The 23,392-nt window shown below is 44.8% G+C and overlaps 1 protein-coding gene across 2 annotated transcripts in view; it reads right to left on the minus strand.

Annotated features, from left to right (window-relative positions):
• Window positions 1-488: 488 nt before the first annotated feature.
• EPSTI1 (epithelial stromal interaction 1) overlaps window positions 489-23,392 on the minus strand; it is a 319,077-nt gene continuing 296,173 nt past the window's right edge. For both annotated transcript variants that reach the window (XM_078657290.1, XM_078657289.1), the window contains exon 8: window positions 489-1,915. The gene's annotated coding sequence lies outside the window, so the exon portion shown is untranslated. The remainder of the gene's footprint in view (window positions 1,916-23,392) is intronic.

A 23,392-nucleotide genomic window follows, 5' to 3' on the forward strand; every position in this document is an offset into this window, starting at 1 on the left:
AAACATCTAACGCCACTGCATGAGATGTCACATTGAACTTGCACACAGGATGTTCACATTACTCCGATTTTCTATCCATGGTATTTAAAATGCCCAAGTACTTACTATTCGTTTCAGCAGAAGGACAATAGTTTTCACTTCTGTGCCAAACCGGACTATAACAACTCAAATGTTTAGGTACTAACCGATGGAACACTTCAACAAGTCACTTTAAATCATTACAATCTGTGATTTTCAGATTTTCACATCTTCAAATGAAAATTCAGCTAATTTTACTATCGTTTCTTAATTACACACATTTTCTTTGCGATATTATTTAACTGATTCTGCATCTTAATGACAAAGCAGTCTTGACTTTGAAGAATGAATGATCATGCCTCAGGTTGAAAAACCTGGGAAAGATTCAGCAGGACAAGTCAGTCACAGTAAACGTTTCGCACATCATTGATTACTTAACATATTACCCACAGTGAAAATGAAGGACGCAGTCTAGTAAAGAATTTATTGAAAGTAAAGCATATTTACATGTTCAGGATTTCTCTTTTTTTAAAGATATTGCAATAAAGTATGAAAATATATTTAAAAGTAAAATCATTTTTTAAAATATACACTTTATATCATTTTACACCGACGTAATTACACATATTTTGATGTACATACATTTAAAAAGAAACAATATAAATAGAGTTTATTCAAAGCAAAGCTTTTTTACTTTTTCAGGATTTAATAGAATTTTATATAGTGTTTTATATTGCATCGTTCCTAAACGTAGCTAATAAAAAAGTAGATTAATATAGCTGTATTTTTCAGGAACATTTGAACTATATTTGTTTTTCCTTTAAGGGCCATAAGTTGAATCATATCACAAGACCGTCTCATTATTTAGAAATCTGCACAAAATACTGTACACACACTAAATTCATTCCTAAAAGGAGACAACTGCTCAAGGGTTGTAGGAAATAATGCATGAATTTGACAACCTGTAGTTATGGGTCCTCGCGGCATGAGAAGAAAGGTACATCTATTGTAACATAATCCCTCTGTATTTAGTAAGACTGAAATGTTGGGGAGTGCACAAGCGTGACCCACACACATGCAAAATTAGAGAAACTGAGGCCAGTAAACATTGTTAGAGGCGGACATTAAGCTTCCAATGTGAACAAAAGCCACAATGTTTTACAATGTTCCGGCATGGGGTGCTGGGATGGTAAATATTCCAAGGGATTGTCAAATGTTATTAAACTTAAAAAATAATTGTAATGTAACATCATAAGTGCCATCTGAACAAAAGAGACTACATAAAGTTTGATAGGCCCAAAACTGGAAATCTTGATCGTGCCCTCCAAAGAAGATAAATGTGCAAATGTCCATCTTTTAAAAGGTACGGCCGTGTGAAGTGTATATCAAAATTGAGCTTGTAGGATAATATTAATGCTGTTAATTACGTACATAGAGAGGGCTTTTGTTCTTTAGCAAATGAATTAACTAGGAAGGTACTGCTGTAAAGGAGGTAATGGCATTTATATTACAATTGTGTACATTTTTTGTACTATTGTACTCCTACTAGTTGACAAAATGTGATTTTGACTGATTTTGACTGATAAAAACACAACGGCAATCACTTTTTACAAATCACTTAATCTAGATTCCAATGTCAATTGTTTCCTTTAGACTTAACAAAACATTTACATTTTTATTACCATAAATATATAACAATCTGGCAGAAATTAATCACTGAACGTGACCAGCGATGCAGATTAAATTTAGTTTAAAAACGCACGGGCAGGCGTGATGGAAATGTAATCGTCCCTGGAACTTTTCAGACTGAGCTGCCGAAAGTTGTCACAACGCGGTCATCTTTCAGTTAGTAAAAATAAGTGAAACGATCAGATCTGCAAAGCCAGGTTACTAACTACTGAAAAGAAAGAAAAACACAATCACAAATGTTTGAGTAACTAGTAGTTAAGAAATGCCTCTTTGTTTCAACTTGGAAGCACATGTTGCAAAATATGTATACATTACTTTCCACCAGCAGACGGAGTCCACGCAGATGACAAAAGGTATGAGGAAAAGTGAGACAGAGAACAATAAACAACTTATTCAGCGACAAGATAAACCTTGGGGTCATTGTGTGATGTACAAATGCGGGACATGTTATGGTGCTTGTCTGTACAAGTGGGTGGGAAAAAGCCGCTCTTCATTTGCCAGCCCTTTTCTGCCACTGCTCTATACTGCTGGCCGGAAATACACTGCTCAGCAATGTAAACCATTGTAGTTCTCCATCATCCCATACATTCGCCTGTGGAAGTGTCTCTCCGTGACCCCTTGCTCGGGGAACATATTGTACACAGATGCCTAAATATTGATCAACTTTTGAGTAGTAAAAAAATTACTTACCTTCCATAACCAAATTTCTGGTGGTCATTTTACCTGCATATTTCTCTCTTTTGGAACAACCCCAGGCACCCGAGTGGATGAAAACATTCGCAATAGAAATCATGCACCAGTAGATAGTGCTGGCTCCAACAAGATGCCAGAAACAGCCAGAAGTGCCACCCAGAGTCCTCGTCTATTTTTTTTTTTAACCCTTAAGAGGCAGATACATCAAATCAAACAACATTAGGTCGAACATGGATGTGCAGTGCAACAGAACAACGTTGGAACCTTATTAATTTTCAGGAGACTATGACCATCCTTCAGAACAGAGGGGGCAGCAGGACCAGGGAGTAAGTAAGCAGCAGGTACATATAGAGTATCCACCAGAAAGATTACTGAAGGTAAGTAACTTTCTTCTTCTACTTGTATTTTTCTCACCTTTTGGATAGCTATCACAGCAGTACTCTTTCCCAGGTGGTGGTCTGAAGGAGTGGTCAGACGAGCGAATTTTGCAGTACGAATGAGCAAAATTGCAATCCATTCTTACTTCTGAGTTCAAGCAATAGTGCTTTGCAAAAGTGTGGTATGAAGGCCATGTTGCCGTACAACAAATCTCTACCACAGGAACTCCCCTGGCCAATAACGATGTTGAAGCCCTCGCTCTAATGGAATGAGCATGGATTCCCTCTGGCTCCTTCTTAGCAAAGGCATAACAACATTTAATGCAGAGGATGATCCACCATGACAATGTCCTCTTCTGGACCGCCTTGCCGTTGTCTGACCTAATCTATTTTGTCTGGTTAATGTAATAACTGACCGGACTAAGAAGGTCTAGCAGATGTCAACTTTTTTTTGCTTTTTGGTGTTGGGTTATGTTATGACTACTTGTAAAGTGTACATCTCACCTGGGAGAGTATACAGGCAATTGAAAGAAGGACTGTGCCAGCTCTTTTAGGGGCCTAGTGGAAGAGTCAGGTTTTCAGTTTCTAGTGAAATTCAAGGACTGAGCTGGCTGCTCTCATGTGCAGCAGGAGGATACTGCAGGCTTTAGGAACCAGGTACGAAAGAAGTGCCCACTGGTTCTGGCTCTCCAGATTCAGGGGACAAGGTGTGTGCAGTCAGTCAGCTGAACAGAAATTTCAGGGTCTGGAAACTTATGTGGCTTTTGAATTATGTGGGGCATAGATTGTGTAGGCCTTTGTAGGTGAGTGTGAGGAGCTTGAAGAGAATGAGTTGTGGGTGGGGAGTCTGTGGAGATCTTGGAGATATGTTGAGGTATGCATCTGTGGTGAGAGTTTGAGAGCGAGTCCCCTGGTGGGATAGGAAGAAGGAAAAGAGTGGACAACGTAATGGATTGGCCAATATGGAATGAGGTAATCACCATTGGCAGAAAAGACGCTTTAGTCCTCAGAAATAGTTTGGGAGAGCAGGATTTGCTCTCCTTACGCGGCGGCATCAATGAGTCTTGCAAGCACAATCTACGGGTGGAGGACTGCATGGGTTGTGTACACTGCCACTTCTCCTTTGACCTTGGTAAAAATACACCTAGCACGGACTACACCCTGCACTGTGGATTGCTTAACGTACGATCGTTACGAAAACACAAGTTAGACTTTTACAACCTACTCACTGACAAACAATGGGATCTCGTATTTTTAACAGAGACTTGGCTAGACAATGACTCTACACCTGATGCTCTTGAGGCACTTCCAGGAGGATATGCTATACATAGACAGGACAGACCCACAGGCAGAGGAGGGGGCATTGCTATTGTAGTCCGAGAAAGCTTGCACTGCCAATTAGATTGCTCTCCCATCCTGGACAGCGAGGCAGGGAGTTTTACTATTACTTTGAACAATAGTTACACGCTTAAGGGCGTGTTAATCTATAGACCCCCAGGCCCTATAGCCATGTTTGAGGAGAGTCTGGTGGAAGGCATTATAGAGACCGCACTGTGCACAGATACATTTTTGCTTCTCGGAGACCTTAACTTACATCTGAACAACCCTTTAGATAGTGTTAGCAAGAATTTCAGTCAGGCATTAGGAGCCCTCCAACTGAACCAAATTGTCAACGGCCCGACTCACCAGTTGGGTCACCTATTAGATCCCATCTTTGTCAATTGGGGGGAAGTAACAGCCATGAGCCCTATACCCATCCCCTGGTCGGATCATTACTTAGTCCCTTTTTCTATACGAATCCCTGGAAATAGACCCCCGCAGCCAACACCACGGTACCATCTTAGGCGAAAATGGAATACCTTCTCCCAGCTTAAATTCCACGAGGCACTGACTAAAGGGGGGAGCCCTGGGGGGGATGATGTTGACACGGCCAATACCAACCTCTGCAATCGCATCCATGAGGCACTAGACTGCACAGCTCCTCTTCTAAAAGTTAAATCTTGTGGTCGTATACAAAAATCCGCCCCGTGGTTTAATGACAAATTAAGAGTCTTGAAAACTGCATTAAAGAAAACCGAAAGAGAATGGCGCAGGACCTTCTCTAAAGAAACCAGAAACGCCTACTTGTCTGAGAGGCGGCTTTACCACAACCACATCAGAAAGTCTAAAACAGCATATTATACGCTCAGAATCAATGAAGCTGGTAATTCAGCGAAAGAGCTGTTTTCCCTTTACAAAACTCTTTCGAGCGGAAAATCTGCAATCATCCCGGACGACTGTTCTTCTGAATCGTGCGACAAGATCGCTGATTTCTTCGCAGAAAAAATATCTAAAATTTACTTGGCATTTCCCACTAAACCCATAAATGGGACAGAATTCGTGGAAAGCACTAGGGATTGGGGGGATAGACACAGACTGACCATCTTTGTCACCCCGCCCCCAGAAGATCTCATAAAAATCTGTAGATCTTTGAGGTCGGGCTCTCCACGGGACCCTACCACACCAAAACGTCTGACAGAGAGTCTGGTGGTATTGGAACCATACATCAGACATCTATTAGACATGTCTTTCAGCACCAAGACCGTACCTAAAGATTGGAAAAAGGCGGTGGTCCTACCCTTAAGGAAGAAACCCACTATCAGCTTCAAGAAACTAGAGAACCTCCGTCCAATCTCACTGTTACCTTACCTGGCTAAAGTCGCTGAAAAAACGGTTAATATGCAGCGGATGGACTTCGTGGAAAAGGCTGCTCTATTACATGACACCCAATTTGGCTTCCGTCCCCGCCACTCAACGGAGTCAGCGCTCCTAACGGCGGTGGAGACTCTTCGCCAGGGGGTGGATGAGGGTCATACCATGGCCCTCATCCTATTGGACCTGAGTGCAGCATTCGACACTGTAGCCCATGCCACTCTACTACAGTGTCTGAACAATGGAGGAATATCTGAAGCTGCACTCCAATGGATCCAATCCTTCCTGACTGAAAGAAGTTTTCAAGTCCGCCAGGGTGACTACTACTCCAAAGACATAGAATTGGGACAGGGCGTTCCCCAGGGATCGTCCCTGAGCCCAACTCTATTCAATCTTTATGTCTCTCCAGTGGCCCCTATTGCTATGGGCCATGGACTGAACATAGTGTCATACGCCGATGACACGCAGCTGGTTATCTCCCTCTCACGTGCACCCGGACTTGCCATGGACAGCTTCAGGGCGTGCATGCAAGACCTTGCAACCTGGATGTCCATCAATTGCCTTAAGTTAAATGGCAATAAGACCGAGGTGCTCGTGGTGGGGAGGAGCCCATCTGTCTGGTCGTCGGCGTGGTGGCCCCCATGCCTAGGGGAGGCTCCCGTGCCACGTCAGGAAGTCAAAAACCTAGGTGTCTGGCTCGATGCTGACCTGTCTTTTGGACCCCAAATAGATCGGGTGGCGGGTGTCTGTTTCAGCATTCTAAAAACCTTACGGAAGGTTCTTGCCCTCCTTCCCATGTCTGCCCGGAGAACGCTGGTTCATGCCCTCGTTACATCGCGCCTAGACTACGGCAACCTACTGTACCTTGGAGCGACTGCTAAGGCAATAAACCGCCTCCAAGTATTACAGAACGCGGCAGCCCGCCTTGTCTTAAAAATCCCCAAAAGATTGGATTCCAAAGCTGCCCTCCAGACCCTCCATTGGTTGCCAGTGAGAAGCAGAGTGGAATTTAAAGCCCTCTGTACTTGTCACCGCATCCTCGCCAAGAAAGCACCAATACCACTTCAGAACCTAATCTCTAAGTATGTACCATCACGAGCTCTGCGCTCTTCTCACAGAGGCCTACTAAAAGTCCCTAGGGTTAAAAGGGCTCGAATGGGAGGACGCTCTTTTCGCCACTTGGCAGCAAAGAGCTGGAATGCCCTGCCTCCCAATCTCCGCCTGGATTCTTCCGAATCCAGCTTTCGGAAGAACTTAAAAACATCCCTATTCTCAAAATAATCATGCTTTCTTCCTGCTTCTACTTCTGAGTTCCTCCTTAGTTGCAGCGCGGGGACACGCTTCTGCGTAACCAAGCGCTTTACAAGCTTCCCTATATATATGGGTAGAAAAGGGTAAAGATTGGTTGTACACAGCGCTTACTGCCAATTGACATGCCACACTGAAGTGATGCCCAACAAAAACTCAGTATTATGAGCCTACAGTCATGCTTACACTAACTTTGCAGAGGCTTGGCGATCTGAAAGGATTACGTTTTCCACCTTTGCTATCAGGCACAAAGAGCTCCAATGTCCCTGTTCAAACTATATTAATGAAAGCGGATGCTCTAACTGTTGGAGTGCATATCCTGCCCCACCCGACTGGGAGAGGAGGTCCTCTTAGAGGCAGCTGGGCAGAGGCCACAGGGGGAGTCACAGAAGGTCCGGATACCACACACTTTCTGGTCAGTCTTATGTGGTTATAATGACTTAGGTCCAGTCATGGTGTAAATTCCTCTACACCAGAAGAATCAAGGGTATGCTGAGAAAATGTGTAGAGAAACAGAAAATTCCACATCAACAAAAACGCATCCCACAAGGCTCTCGCCAATGGAAAATGGAGGGCACCTAAGTGCGGGCAGTGCACATTCTTGCAAGTGGCAAAGCGGTCCACCTGAGGAGTGCCCCACATGGAGAAGGCTAGTCTGGAACCCATCCACATCAGGACACCACTCCTGGTCAGCAACATGACAGTCACTTACTGTGTTGGCTCTAGTGTCCAGGGAGCCTACCATGTAGTTGGTGACTAGCCAGATCCCATGTGATTGCACCCAGAGCCCTGCAGCAGAGAGGCATCCCTGCTTTCTGACATACCACATTGCAGTCGTAATGTTTGTCAAATCTGACAGACTCACACAAAGGGAAGGCAGGAAAGCTCCCTGAGACAAGCAAAGTGCCCACAACTCAAGGAGGTTGGTGTGTAGCACTTGCTTCTCCTGAGACCAGAGTCCCCTGATCTCCAGTATATCCAGCTGGGCACCCACCCCAAGGCGGATGCATCAGTCACTACTGTGGCCATTGCTCTAAATGGGCTAAAATGGCTTCCCTACCACCTGGAACTCCTATACCGACCACCTTAAAAAATGAATTGCAGTGACCGTATGAATTTTGATGATGTCCGACAGATCGCCCCCATGTTGGAATCACTGCAAATGGAAGCACCAACTAGAGAACTTTCATGATCCAGCATGCATGTGTAACCAGCAGCATACAGGAAACCAGCAGACTTAGCAGGTGAAGAACTGTCAAGATTGGAGGTCAAGCTGTCTCACATAGGATCAGAATCATATCCTGAATGTCCTGGACCTTCTGGGGAAGAGAGAAAGCCCAGAAGGAGGGTGTGTCCAGTATTGCCCCTCTGAACAGGAGACACAGAGGGGTCTCTAGGTGCAAGTTGGGCAGGTTGATAGAAAAGCCTTGTCCAACAGTAGGGATGCTGTGGCCTTCAGGTAGGTGGATAACTGCAGCGAGCCCACATTCAGCAGTCAAATTCAAGGAGCTCGAACACTGAACTCCTTGACCTTTGCAGATGTGCTGCACCCATCACCATTGGCGAAGACCCACAGTGCCAATGTCAGTCCAAAAAAACTGGAAGGGGATGGAACCTACCACGAACCCTAGGTATCTCCTGTACGTTTGCATAATTGATATGTGAAAAATACGTGTCCTTGCAAAGTTATACTTTCAAGAGCCTGAGGTCTAAGATCAGGTACTGTCTGCAGCCCTTCTTGAGAACCAGGGAGTACCAAGCATAACACATCTTCCCAATTTCACATCTTCCCAATTTCCTGCTCTCTACTCTACTGCAAACATTCCACTATTTTGGGCCACCCCTCTTTCGGGGTTGGCAGTAAGGCCTTTCCTTACCTTGGCCAGTCAGGTCCTGCAGAGTCAAACATGCTTATCCTCCTTTTCAGCAGGTCAGGGAGACTCCCAGGTCACAGGCAGACCTGCAGCTCTTTTAGCAAGATACCTCTGATGTTAGGTGACGTCCCTTCATATCTGGGAGACTGGTTGTCTAACAGACACCAGCCCTGGGTCTCACCAGTTCAAGTCCTCTGCGGAACACTCCCTTCCGTGATCTTGAGGAACTTGAAAATGGAACCATGTAGGGTAATTTTGGTCTCAGTTTTATCACACTAGACAGACCGGGATATTGGCTCCCTGTCAGAGACAAGGAACCAGCATGTGGGAGTTTGATACACCCCTCGTCTTCCGCCATTCATCCAACTGACAGTGCTCATGAAGGCTTAATCATCAATCCTCTGCTAAAATGTCACCTTAGAATTTCTAAAAGCATCCCTGTTTTCATCCTCCCACACGTCAGGGTCTAGGGTTACACCACTCATCTTTGAAATGAAGGCAAACCACTTTCATTGTATGGGAAGGCTGGCTGTACCACAACCTCCATCCTGTACAATGTAAAACTAGGGGAAATCCAAAATGGATCCTGTTGGTGTCAATAATCTTACATTCACATCTAGATGAAATCCTGCTACCACGCGCACTTCGCGCACAAGCACACATGCACACTGAATGTCAATGCAATAGTTTAGTTTTTGCACATAAGCAGAACTTCACATACGTGGGGCAGTGGGTTCCACACTTCTCCCAAATCAGAAAGAAGATGTCTGTGCAGTGTTAGTATCACAAAAACAGTACGCTGCCACCATCACTTAATATCAACAACAAGGACATGAAGTGCAGTTGTTTGGTGCCCCCTCAAGGTTTGGACAAAGGATCTGGACCTCCGAGTCAAAGGATAGGCCTCGACCTCAGCATACATGCTCTAGAAACAAATGAGCTGGGTCAAAAACAAGTCAGAATACCAAATATCACCTGAAATTTGGCCATTAAGGGAAAATGTAAATGCCTGTTTACAGTGCACAGGCATTTCCACCACACTACTGTTCACATTAAAAAATGCTCCTAAAAAGGGTAAATATATAAACTTGGAAAAGGAGATCCATATGAACTAGTTAACTTTTTAATCTATGCTGTCTAGGAAAGAAAAGGTTAGGAGGTGCAAAAGTCCATAAGGTTCATATTAACTGATTCACCATGGAAGTTAGGTTAGCTCATTGCCATGAAGGCGACATGTACGGTCTATTATGTTAATACTTATTTAATCCTACTGATACACATGTGACACATTGTATACCCTGTTTATTGCTGGAAACTCAATAAAATCCGCTTAAAAAAACTGATTGATCTCCGCAAGATCAGATATGAACAAGTTACTTACCTTCGGTAACGCCTTATCTGGTAGAGACTATCTAGCTACAGATTCCTTACCTTAGAATGATCCCTAGGAATAAGATTGGATCTGGAATTTTTTTCCTGAGCAGTGCCCCTGCAGGCCGGTAGGTGGCATCATTCAGCTTTGCATGGCGTCATCCGCACGGAAGTGATGTGTAAGTTGCCTATATAGGCGCAATCCCAGTGCACTGACATCAAGTTTCTTTTTGCGACTTTCCATGCCACAAGCGCAGAGCCACTAAGAACACTGATCACTGGTGTGTGAAAAACCTAGGGACTTGAAAGGTCCCTGGATTTTTCAAGGTAGCTCGACTGCCGATAGTCTAAATCCATCCAAGGGGCCAGACTGGCAATGGGGGTGAACCCTGCCAGTGGAAAACCAATAGTGGGCCCCTCCTGAACTCGCAGGGCGCGCAAGAGGAGAGGGGCCACCCAAATATGAGGTGCACAGCGTCAAAAAAACAAGGGCCCTGAAAGGGGACATAGCCCTAAGTCTATAATCCGTTCGCAAAGCAGAGAGGATGGGTGGATCAGTAAGGAATCTGCGGCTAGATAGTCTCTACCAGATAAGGCATTAGCAAAGGTAAGTAACTTGTTCATCTGATAGCAACTTCTAGCCATAGATTCCTCACCTTAGAATACATTTGAAAAACATATAGAAACATGGTATTGTTACTAGGACTACGGCGCCTATATAGGCAGGAATACACTAGATATGTATAGAATTATAACATTAATATAAAACGGTGCTGAAAGGTGTAGAGGACCACAAACTCTACAAATTGAGCCTCAACTCAAACACAATATATTTCACTCTCCAGCACACGTTAAATTTTCAAAACCAGGTTTCCCTGTTTATGATTGTGAACAATACAATAGATCGTCATCATGCAAAATAATTTCTGAACAATTCAGTTGGTTCTTTCTTTCCGTTTTATTTCGGGGTTCTAGTCTTTTAGTTGTCAAACTTCACAGCCAACACGTGTTTCGTCGCTTTAATGGGGGTATGTTCCCGTGACTTTCTCAAGGCTAAATGCTTCAAATCCGCAACTTTTGCAACCGAACACGGCAACAAACTGAAACGGCATGCTGCCTCACACGGATATTTAGCAAAGAAAATCAGAACTGTAGAAGAAAGGATAGTGCGTATTGAAGGGATCATCCTGATTGATATACTGATTAAGTTGCCCACCTCCTAAGTCCACTGCCAAAGGGACCCACAAGATAATACAGAAAGCACAGAGAGGCAACATTGATATTATTTAGAGCATAAATGCACACAACATTGATCACTCTTCAGTAAATTCAAAGAGATGATCCTTTTAATGATTTCATGGACCACTGATCGTATCTGGTGATGGAATAACACATCCAACGCGTTTCGCCCCAGATGGGGCTTCTTCAGGGCAAATCTCACACATTGAAAGTCTTTATACCGATCACTGTAGTCACGAGATCATATTGTACCCGTACTTAAGAAAAGTCTTTGTTGGTGCTGCTTCATTCCGTATCAGATTTCTCTTTAAAAAACTTTCAAATAATCTTCCAAATTCAGAGACCTTCCTCTCGACCAGGATAGAGATGGATGCAGTGTCGCACATCAAACGGCAAGGAGCTTGAGGGATCACTCCCTCAAGGCCTTGAGCTGCATGGCACAATAATCGATGCAGGTCTTGGAGTCGTCATCCTGATTGATATACTAGAGGCAGATGAGGTGTGGTTCTGTAATAAATGAGCCACTCTTGTGATTTTGGCACCCTATGATGACCCTCACCACCACCATTTTAATTGACTTTAGTGTGTTCCTTAATGTAGGATGGTCCTGCATTTGCCTGCTTCTCTTCTGTTCTGTAATCTTTCAGTGGGAGCTGTTGCGGAGTGGAACAGTCTTGCCAGGAGCAGAGCGTGTGGGATGTGTATTTGAAGGTGTGCAGTTGTGCAGGAATGTGTATTGTATTGTGCATTGGTGAGAATTAGGAGTTATTACTATTGGCTTTGACCATTCTGTTTTCTGACTTTAGCTTGCTTTATGGCAGTGCTGACTATTGCCTTTGACATGCTCTCATGCCATCTTGCTTTTCAATTCCATCTTGCTTTGGGCCTTTCTGTCCTGCATGAAGCTGCAGAGCTGAAGAGGGCATGTTTTGCTTTCCTCCTATTTTGCACACTTTTCTGACTGGATAAAACCAGTTCTTATCGGAGGAATGTACATGGTACGTCTCAAAGCTATAGCAAAGGCCTGATCAACCGATGCAGTGGCCTTGGAGAAGACTGGTACGGGCTCTCATGAGAACGAGGGGGCGAGGCTTGCTAGAAGCTTTGTTATATTTGGATTTGTATTAAAAGGGGGAGCCTCCACTGGTCTGGTGGAAGTTTTGGGAGTTTGGATTCCGAGTGAGGGCAGACGTGTCCATCTCGGATTGAACCCGGATTGCTGAGCTCTGATCCCCGGCTGTGTGAAGACTTCCCCCGGCCAGAAGTGGGCAGTGTATGCTTCAGGTGATGTATTGAGTTTTGTGATTATTGCCATTGTGATGTGAGCCAGTGGCTGTGATCAATTGAGGTGTTTTCTTTGTGGTGTGGGAGGTGCACATCCAAAGTGATCCTCTACTCTGTATATATATCTTTCTGATCTCTTGCAGGACATCCAGTGTATCTTATCTTATATCAGTTATTGCTTGATTATTAATCAGTATGATAGTTTGCTCAGTTATTGATTTGTGCCTTTAGATTATAAGTTTGATACATATATTTGAATCTAATGCATTCGGTATCTGAGACAGCCTTTGTTTAGAGAGTATTATGGAATAAACTCCAAGCCTTATTCTATAAGTGATAGAGCCTTTGCATTTTGTTAAATAAAACTCCTTTTCGAAAGCTGCTGTTTGTTTTGTGTCTTGCTGTACCAGGGGTGGTAAGACATGCTTAAAAGTGTATATTATTCAAAGGTTTAATGGTATATTTGCCTCCCAGGTGGAAGTGCAGTGATTGGGTGAGGCTTATTGGTGAGAAGCCATATTCAAAACAGGTTCCATTACCGACAGTTGCCGGTGACAGGTGGCACAGGGCTTAAATCCAGCGTTCCTCATATACATCCCTGCCACACCAGAAGATAGTCTCAAAAAATGTTCAACAAAAGGTGGAAAAAGGTCAGTCAAAAAGTGATTGGGGCAAGCTCTTCTCCGGCGCAGACGACGTCACAGAGAGCCGAATTACGCCACCTATCGGGCGTAGGGGTACTACTTATGAAAAACATTCCAGATCAAACCTGCAGCCTAGAAGTCTCTATCAGATCTGGAGGGTTAATAAGACATACAGTGGAAACTCTAAGTAAAGCCACAGATCAAATTGAATTCCCCAACTTTAAGATAATAATTTGAAAGAACAAGCACCACATAATCACTGTTGAGGAAATAGAACTCTCACTTTCTGGAAAGTCGATAAAGAATTAACTGAGAATGTCTAAAATTTTCTGATCAAAAGTAGGCAAAGGATAGTTTTTCTCGAAACATACAACGGCTGCATATATGGGGACGTTTTACAGCTATCTTAATGACCCCAAACCTAGATAAAGGTCTTCTGGCAAAGAAAGGAGAGTGTGTAGTTATAGAGCTCAACATTGGGCTTGTAGGGAACTAACATTTTTTATTTCTGTTAAGAAATAGGAAAATAAAACAGTCCTGTTCATATTTTTAATACCAACTCTCAATTACATTGAGCTATAACAACAATCTCAATTGTTCTTCGGGAGCATTATGATCATACGATTATTAACCAAATAAACAGAGCTCCTACAATCAAAGTTCAGTAAAATTGTCCAGAGAGGAAGTAGAGGATGGTATCAAATTAAAACCTGATTGCACATTGAAGACACTGCAAACCCATTAGTTGGTGAGCACCAAATGCAGGATATGAACAGAGAAGCAGCCATCCTCAGAAACAAGCTTAAAAGGCAGGGTCCAATGTATAGAGGAAGTCAACGCCTTAACTTGGGGTTGAAAAGAGAGTTGGTTGTCAATAATGACACCAAGATTCTTCACCTTTGAAGCCGGAGATGGCGGAGATCCCATGTCGGTAGGCCACTAGTTAGGGCTCCAAAGGTTGGTGTTTGACCCGAAGATAAGCACCTCAGTCTTGGAGGAGTTCAATTTTAAGCAGCTTTTTGCCATCCGGGAACGGACTGCTGACATTCAGTCCTGGAACCTAGCTGCCACCCCCACCTCTGTCCCCGGGAGCACCGAGACCACGATCTGAGTGTCGTCTGTGTAGGATGTTAACTCGAACCCGAAGGAACGGATCACCGGGGCAAGAGAGGATACGTAGATATTGAATAAAGTGGGGCTTAGGTAGGACCCCTGAGGGACCTCCCCGGGGAGTTCGAAAGGTCTTGATTCGAAATCACCCATAGCCACCACTTGTACCCGGTCTTTTAGGAAGGCTTTCAGAATGTTAAGTGCTTGACCCTCTACCCCGCAGCCCTCCAACCGGTCCACCAGCATAGAATGGTGGACCGTATCGAAGGCAGCAGACAGGTCCAAAAGGATCAGCACTGCCTGGCCCCCTTCGTCCAGCACCTTCCGGACCTCCTCTGTGGACTTAATAAGAGCGGTCTCGGTGCTGTGTCCTTCCCTAAACCCATGTTGGGCCGGGTCTAGACCCTTCGAGTTACGCAGAAATGAACAGAGCTGGGAGTTCATGATTTTCTCAATCAGTTTAGCCGGCAGCGGCAACCTGGCTATTGGCCTATAACTATTGGGGTCCGTGGTATCAAGCGAGGGTTTTTTGAGAAGTGGGCAGATCAAAGCCCGCTTCCACAATTTGGGGAATTCACCCTTCTCAAACATCAGATTGAAAATGCTAGCCAAGGAATCTGAAATTGGACCAGCTGCCAGCTTTGCAATTGATATAGGGCAAGGATCTTGGGGTGCGCCCGATTTGGTTGCCATCAGTAGTTTTAACACATCGCCAGCATTAACTGGCTCAAAAGTCACAAATTTAGCCCCCGAGGGTCCGACCGGAAGATTCCCATGGGGCTCCTCAGAGAGGCTGAGGGCCACCTGAGGTTCAAGAGAGGTAAAAATTGATTGAACTTTGTTCAGGAAGAAATTTGCTAATGATTCACAAAGTTCAATATTAGGTGGCACAGTCACCGGTTTGGGAGAGGTCAGACTGGCCACAGTCTCAAAAAGTTCCTTTGCTGAGTTCTTGGCCTTCTCGATGCGGTCCGTGTAGTAGACACTCTTAGCCTTTCTAATGCTATCTTTATAGACCCTCTGGCTGACTTTTAGTCTCTCTTTATCTAGCTCGTTATAGTTAACTCGCCAGATCCGTTCTAATTTTTTGCATACTGCTTTAGCTTCTTTGAGCACGTCGGAAAACCATGGGGCCGACCTAGTGGGCCGACATCGCTTAGGAGGGACTAACTTATGACAGGCCCTGTCAATCCACTCCGTATACTCGGTGGTAGCTGTGTTCACGTCTGCAGACAGGGCCGACCCAGAGGCCGTTAGCAGCTCCTCCAAGGCTCTGCCATCATGTTTTTCCAAGCCCTGCACATCCTAGTTGTTTGCCCCTCACACAAAGTAGTCTTAACCAGAGGGCTGAGGATGGAAAACAGCACCGCCCCATGGTCTGTCCAGGGCAAGGGTTCAACTCTAGAAAATACCAGATCGGGATTGTTGGAGAATATCCCATCTAATGTGTGGCCAGCCTGGTGCGTTGCCCCAGAAACCATCTGGGTCAGACCCGCTGCAGACATCGCTTCAGCGAAGGCCATGGTGTCCACATCAGAAGTGTCTTCTAAATAAAAGTTAAAATCCCCAAGGACCGTGAAGGAGTTGGCACAAAGGGCTTTCTCCAAAATGCTACCCACTGTAGCAAGAAAAAGGGACTTCGTTCCAGGAGGTCTATATAAGAGGCAACCCGTAAAAGATTGATGATTGGAGAGTTCCAGCTTAAACCCCAGGGCCTCACATGCCACCGAGGTCACTGGAAAAAAGAGTCCTTGAATGGACGCTTGATAGATGATAGCCAGACCTCCTCCCTTTTTCCTTGGCCTGTCTAAGACAAAATTAAGATAATTCGGTGGAGTAGCCTTTATCAGATCGGGACCAGATGCAGCATCCGTCCAGGTCTCGGTGATAAAGGCTATTTGGGCATCCATGTCCAAAATCAGCTCAGCACACTCGATGCTATGCTTTACCAGAGATCTGGCATTAATCAGAATGCAGTTAATAATTTGGTCTCCACGTCTTTCCTTAGTAGTGGAAGTGCGATTAAAGGCCTTAGTTTTACCCCCAATAATAGGAGGAAGAATCGTTTTACATGAAGGGCAACGTTGCAGTCCTACCTGTAGATCTTTATCTGGAGCCATCCTTAGACAACCAGTCCTCTCACATCCCCCCCCACCCCCAGATTCCAAAGCTGTGCTCGGCTAAAAGTGCGCCTCCTAGGAGGATCTGGAGGAAACCATCCAGGGGTTGTGGCGCCAAGCGCGGGCCCGGCGCGGACGGGCGCAGACGGGCTTGCCTTTGGCGCGCCCGCTGCGCCCGCCCGCTGGGCGGGCGAGGTCCTATGGCCATTTTATGGGGGCGGGAGGAGGGCGTGAGGCTGCGACAACTAGTCCGCAGACCTTCCCCTACCTCCAAGATGGCGGTTCCCTGTGCCCCCTTCCGCGTCAGCGCCTAATCGGCTGCGCGAGGGGTCGGGAGATGGTACCCAAACAGAAAATCGGACCGGAGCCACCAGCCAGCGTTTTACAAAGTACTAAAGTGGTAAGTGCAGTTTTGAATAAAATCGGTAGTGCAAACAGATAGGTTTAAAATGAATTACATTTAAAATCGTGCAATCCACATTTCAACTTGAACATTCAGCTCGAATTCCGACCCTAATCCCCCGGCTTTCCGCCTCAGGGAAGTACCAGGATGTATTTGGCGATGAATGTATTTGGCGATTATATTTCAGATGAAGACTGGTCCTGTTCTATGTATAGTTTTGTGGGTGATGCAAAGCACCTTGAATGTGGATCTTCTGGCAACAGGTAACCTATGTTGTGCTTTCAAGGCAGGAGAGATGTGGGCTTGTTGCTTTATATGTAAGAGTAGTCTGGCAGCAGAGTTCTGAATCCGATTTAATCTTTTCATAGTTGTTAAAGGTGATTCGAAGTAGAGGCTATTGGAGTAATCAAGTTTAGACAGAAGAAAAGAGAGGGTAGCCTGGACCTTGTGTGGAAATCCCAGGTGGGGGAAGATGTGTAGCAGAGTTTTTATAGTTTTGTAGCTTGTGCACATGGGCATTCATTGATAGCTCGGACTCCATTGTGATTCCAAGGTTTTCTACTTCCTTTGATACTTTAGGCCATGTTCCCAGACCATCAGACAATGCGGCGAGTGGGTCATAATTATTCCAATCGTCACACGTGAGTATTTCTGTTTTGGAAGCCTTCAATTGAGATGGCTTCATGTCATCCATTGATCCACGGCTCTGGGAACTGGTCTCAACATTAATCCAAACAGTTCACTCAATGACAAATTGAGAGGTGTTACAACATCCTTTTCACTTCTGGAAGACAACACAAGCCAACCACATAAACAGGGTCTTCAAGCCCTAGGCACAAAACATGTTAGTCCAGCTCATTTTGCATCAGCTGGGGCTTAGCTAAGTGAGATGAGGGAAACCCTAATTACAGTAAACTTCCATAGTCCCGGTAGGAAGAGATTAATTATCACGTGGATTACCGCTTTATGGCAATCAATATGTGAGAGTGGAAGAATGTTGCAGAGGGTCTTAAGACATAGCAAGTAGGTAGAGAGGAGACTATTGATCGGTGGCTTCAGAAAAAGTTACAATAATGATGAAGGCTATAAACCTTGCTATCTCTTTACGTACAAACATACAGAGGTACTTGGTAGAAAGAACGCTCATATGTACAGAATCTGTGCCTGGCAGACGCCAGCCAAAGGAGGGATCACTAGTTTTACACGCACAGATAGGGACCAGTGAACTCACTGAATCATTATTCGCACCCTACCTTTGGTGGAAGACAAGACGGTGGTGTGACCCAAACACCGTGAACAGAGCCAAGAAGTAGGAGGCAACAGACCACTGCATGAATGTTGCAACACAAGTGTAAAGGCAGCAGTGTGGTGACGGGGCATATTTCATGGGGACAGAATTAAGAAATTGTAACCTATCTGATCTAAGAGGGATTACATTGGAATAAAGGAACATAGAAGGGGTAAAAAATCTAAAGATGAGCAAACAGAGTAGTATGCAGTAATGCTGGGTAAAAAAATACCTGGAATGGCACACTGTATCAAAAGACAGCGCTGTGCTCGTATTTTACTGGGTGAATATGTAACATACAACAAGAACTGTTTAATAAGGATATACAATGAAAGGGTGGAGGTTAGAACAAAAGCAAGAGCCCTGAAACCACTAAAAATAGATAAATTGTTGGAGTTATCACTATGAAAAGATCAGGTTACCCCACTTCCTCCAAACTGTGCCTCTCCTTCCACCACTAATTCTAAAGTCAAAATCAGAAAAACAAATATTCCAGACAACAACTAGTCATCTATCCAATAAAGCATGACAACAAGATGGCGGTGGGGGGGGCACGATGGTGGTGGTGTGAAAGACCGCTGAGCTGTGCGTCCCTGACCGGAGTTTCGTAGAAGCAAAACGGCGGGGGAGACTGTTCTTCAGATATGCTAACCACAGCGCTATATCGCTCTGCCCTACCCTCCCCTATCTAACGAAAGAGAATCTAATGGATAAGCTATAACAAACGGGAAATACAAGGATGCCTGGTGCGTTGGTGACTCTGGAGTTTGTCGCTGTAAGGAAGGAGGAAGTTCAAGAGCAATTAGTAATCCTTACCTCACTGTTCGGGATTGCCGTCTCGCGATTGCTTTGTGGACTGAGGCGGAGAAATTCAGCTTTCCAATCCGCTACACAGCGTAGCCCTCTCAGAGACCTTAGCAATAGCACAAACTCAGCAGAGGGGAGAGCGGAGAGTACCTGTCCGAGTCCGCTGAGTGAAGAACGCTGTGCTATGGCCCCGAAGAATGCAGCGGCTCTGGCAGCTGCTGCTGCCAAGACTAGAGCAGCGAAGCAGGCTCAGCGGGACCGTGAGCTTGCCTTGAAGCGAGGAGGCATCAGTGCTGTGGGTGAGATGAAGAGTCCCGAGACCCCGACTCAAAGAACGCCTAGGACGCCGAAACAGGGAGGAGGTACCGCCGCAAAGGAGAATGCCGATCCCTCTGTGGTCGAGTTGCTTCGTAGAGCTCCAAGTGTTACAAAACCACTTCCGGGTGGTGAGGGGAAGAGACAGCAGCCTAAGCAACGTGAGCAGGAAAAACAAACTCCGAGCCAAACCCCGAATGAAGTGGAGCATTCTCTGAGCGTCGATGGTAGCTCTGGTAGTAGCACCAAAGACTCCCCCGGGTACAGAGCTAACCCCCCCCTCTGGCAGTAGAGGAGAGTGATGACAGCGATCAGCAACTGCACTGTGGCTGAAACTAATGACTGTCTAGCTATAACCTTGGTGGAACAGCAAAATGAAGATATGAACACACAAATTACAGCCGCCCTGAATAATTTAGAAATGTCTGTCTCGCTATCTGCAGAATCAGGCAATATAGTGAATACTCCCCAGCTGATAGATGGTGACAACGTGGAAAAGGTGGAATCTGCTTCACTACCTGCAGAATCAGGCAACATAGTGAACACTCTCGAACTGGTAGATAGTGACAAGGTGGAATTAGCCTTACAGGGGCAGAGTAACTTTGTACCCCCCCCCCCCCCCAAGTAATACCTGTTGACAATCCAGAGAGTTCTGAGAAAATTATTTATCCACCTGTCCTAGATGTTGCGGGGGTCGAGATGGGGATTATGGGAGCTATATCTGAGATGGACAAGGACCCGGACCAGAGTGATTTCCACTCTTTTTTAGATGAGGGGGAATGGTCAGATGAAACTGGGGCTGGGACGGGCGATGGGACTGATCTTTCTACAGAGAGTGTGAGCGACGACGCTGCTAAGTACACACCTAGTGATGCTCGGAAAACTATCTGTAGGAAGAAAAAGGGGCATCATGGGGCAGCAGAATTATCTTGGGATTACTCACCCTCTATGCTCTTAGTGACTCCATCAAACCCAGTGACTATAGTAAATGCTGGGACTGTTCCATCAGCTGAAAACTCGTTTCAGCCTGCCCACATGCCTCAACCCCTCTCAAGCTGGCCATCCAGATGTACCTACAACCACATTGGATTCCGTCATGGCTACAGTGCTGCAAGCAATTGCCTCACACCGAGAAGAGACGTCCCATGATGGCCGCAAGGCACAGGCGGCCATACGTAAGGTACAGGGGGTGGTACAGAAATTGACTAGAACTGTCGGTACCTTCAATGATCGAATAACAGAGATGGAAACTCGTATAGTCTCCAACTAAGCCATGGCTGCAGTGACTCAAGATCGAGTTGAGTCCCATGAAGCAGAGTTGGCCGACGTCAGATGGAAGCTGGAGGATTGCGAAAATCACCTACACAGAAATAACTTGCGCGTATTAGGTATCCCGGAGGCAGCAGAGGGGGACGATATACGTTCATATATGGTCCAACTTTTTAAGGATACTCTACCTGAACTAGCCAAGTGGAACTGCGACATGGAAATCCAACGGGCGCACCGTGTTCCATTGACCTTGAAAACTGCAGCAAGATCAGGAGATTACCCCCGTGCCATCTTGGTCTGCTTTGGTAATTTTCTTTTGAGGCAGGCAATCTTTGAGAAGGCTAGACCAGAAGCACATCGTACCAGAGACTCGATCTCCTATTTTGTCCGCCCGGACGTCTGTCATGTGACAGTGAAGAGGAGATGGCGCCTCCGCCAAATGATTAAACCATTTCAAGAAAAAAAGGCACAGGCATATCTTAACAATCCCGCTAGGCTTAAGATAATTTATGGTGGCCAAACTAGATTTTTCTGCTCTGAGATTAAGGCAAAAGATTATCTAGATAGTTTGAAATAGATGTGATGAGAATAGATGAGAAATGTTATCACTACTACCCCCTCTCTACTTTCTCTCTCTCTTTTTAAGGCTTTTCTTTTTTTTTTTGCCCTTTCCTCTTCTGCCAGCTGTTGAGGGAGAGTAGTGGGATCCGTAAGAGGCAATGGGAAATGGGATGAGTGGTTAGAGTTGAAATAAATGCAGCAGCTGGATATATTTATATTTATATCTTAGAGTGAAAAAAGTAGTTTTCTTAGTTAGTCCCCGCAGAAAATTTGGCAAGAAAAATGCGTCTTGATTGAAGTGAACTCCGGTCAGGTTGCATGATTCCATCACTATAGACTCTTATGGAGTCTATTAGCCCTTTTTTGGGTGTGGGGGGGGGGGGGGGGGGTTGGGTTGGGAGGGGGGCTGAGGTGGGGGGGGTCGGGGGGAAAAAATTGGGGGAAAAAGTGCAATTTCAGATATATGAGCTGTGTAACAAGAAAAGCAACAAGTAAGGGAACAAGAATTTGTGTGAAGAAATACATTAATGTTAAAATTCAGTTGTTAGGATCAGATGTTGAATGCAAATAGGATAATAAAAGGAGCTGGCTCAACGTTTTTGGTAGCTGGCTGGATAAAAGGAGAACAAAATTACATTGGGGAAGCTAAAATTATGTTCATGGAATATTGCTGGGCTGAATGATAGAGGGAAAAGAGCTCGCTTCTTTGAAATAGTTTGTCAGAACATGTCCTCTGCATTCAGGAGACTCATCTTCCTGTAGCTGAGAAAAATCTTTTAAATATTCCTGGTTATAACGTGCTTGCAGTAACAACTCAAACCTCTAAAATACGTGGAGTGGCAATTTTAGCAAAAACTTTTTGGGGGCAGGCTAAACGAACATTAGCCGATCAGCTAGGTAGATGGGTTATAGCGGAACTAGAGGCAGGCATTACAATCTGCTCATTATATGGTTCGAATCAGGACGATCCCCAGATCTTTCAAGACCTGGAACTAGAGCTAGCTTCTTGGGGTAGTCCGCTAATTGTTTGCGGGGATTTTAATGTATCTTTGTGCTCGATGGGCGGTAGTCAAATACAGCGGACTTACGTGGGTCGTAAGCCAAAGGTTTTATGGGCAGTAAAACAACTTTTGGGTAGTCATAATTTGATTGATATCTGGGACCTCAAACATCGAAACAACCCAGGATACACATACTATTCATATCCCCATAGCAAATATGTTCGCATTGATTATGTAACGGCATCAAAGGAATACTCCAGAGCTATGAATATAAGTAAGTCTCCGAAAATAATATCAGACCATAATTCGATTGTACTTATATTTAATCTCCCTTCGTATAACAGGCCCCACTCTCAATGGTCATTTGACAGAAAACTACTGGCCAATAGATAATATATAGAGTATATAACTCTTTGGGATCAGGAATTTTTTTTACCATAATCAATATAGTGCACCAAGAATGATAGTGTGGGACTGTTTTAAAGCGGCACTGAGGGGGGAGACTATTGCGTTTGTGGCCAAGCGTAAAAAAAGCTCAGGAAAAACTCAATAATCAATATATCAATGAGCTAGCTAAGTTAGAAGAACATAATGCCACCCAGATATCCCGAGGGGAGGATGGGGGAAGTTGTCTGCGTAAGATAATAACTCTTAAAACTGAGCTTAATAGCAGTCTTACTCAAAGGGCAGCGGAAATTTTTCAAACGAACCAAACTAAAATATATGAGAATGGGGAGAGGGTAGGGAAGCAGCTGGCACTTCGTACTAGGCAGAAATCCTCATATAATCTGATAGATTCTATTGAGTTTGAAGGCCAAAAACATACCACACCTGTAGGTATTTCAGAAGTGTTTCGACGATACTATCAAAAGTTATATCAAAACGAAGATCAAGTCGAAACAAATGATATCAAAGAATTCTTAGCTGAATGGCTAAATGAAACTGGTCCAGTCTGGATTCTTGATGAAACAACTAGGGAAGACTTAGAACGAGAAATCTCGATTACCGAAGTGCAAATTGCGCTATCAGAGCTGGCCAACGGGAAAGCTGCTGGTCCAGATAAAATCCCACTGGACCTCTACAAAATACTTGAAAAACAAATAACGCCGTATTTATTAGATTTATTTTTGGGGGTACAATGGAATGGCACTCCGACAGAATCTTGGCAGCAAACAAACGTAGCTATTTTTCCTAAAAAAGGAAAACCCCCTGAATATCCATCTTCATACCGCCCAATTTCGCTGATAAACTCCGACTCCAAACTCTACGCCAAGATTCTCGCCAACAGGCTCAGCAGGGTTGTCGAACATCTGGTCTCCCCATGGCAACA

This window comes from Lissotriton helveticus, chromosome 8 (genome assembly GCF_964261635.1).
Source record: "Lissotriton helveticus chromosome 8, aLisHel1.1, whole genome shotgun sequence".
Classification (NCBI taxonomy): domain Eukaryota; kingdom Metazoa; phylum Chordata; class Amphibia; order Caudata; family Salamandridae; genus Lissotriton; species Lissotriton helveticus.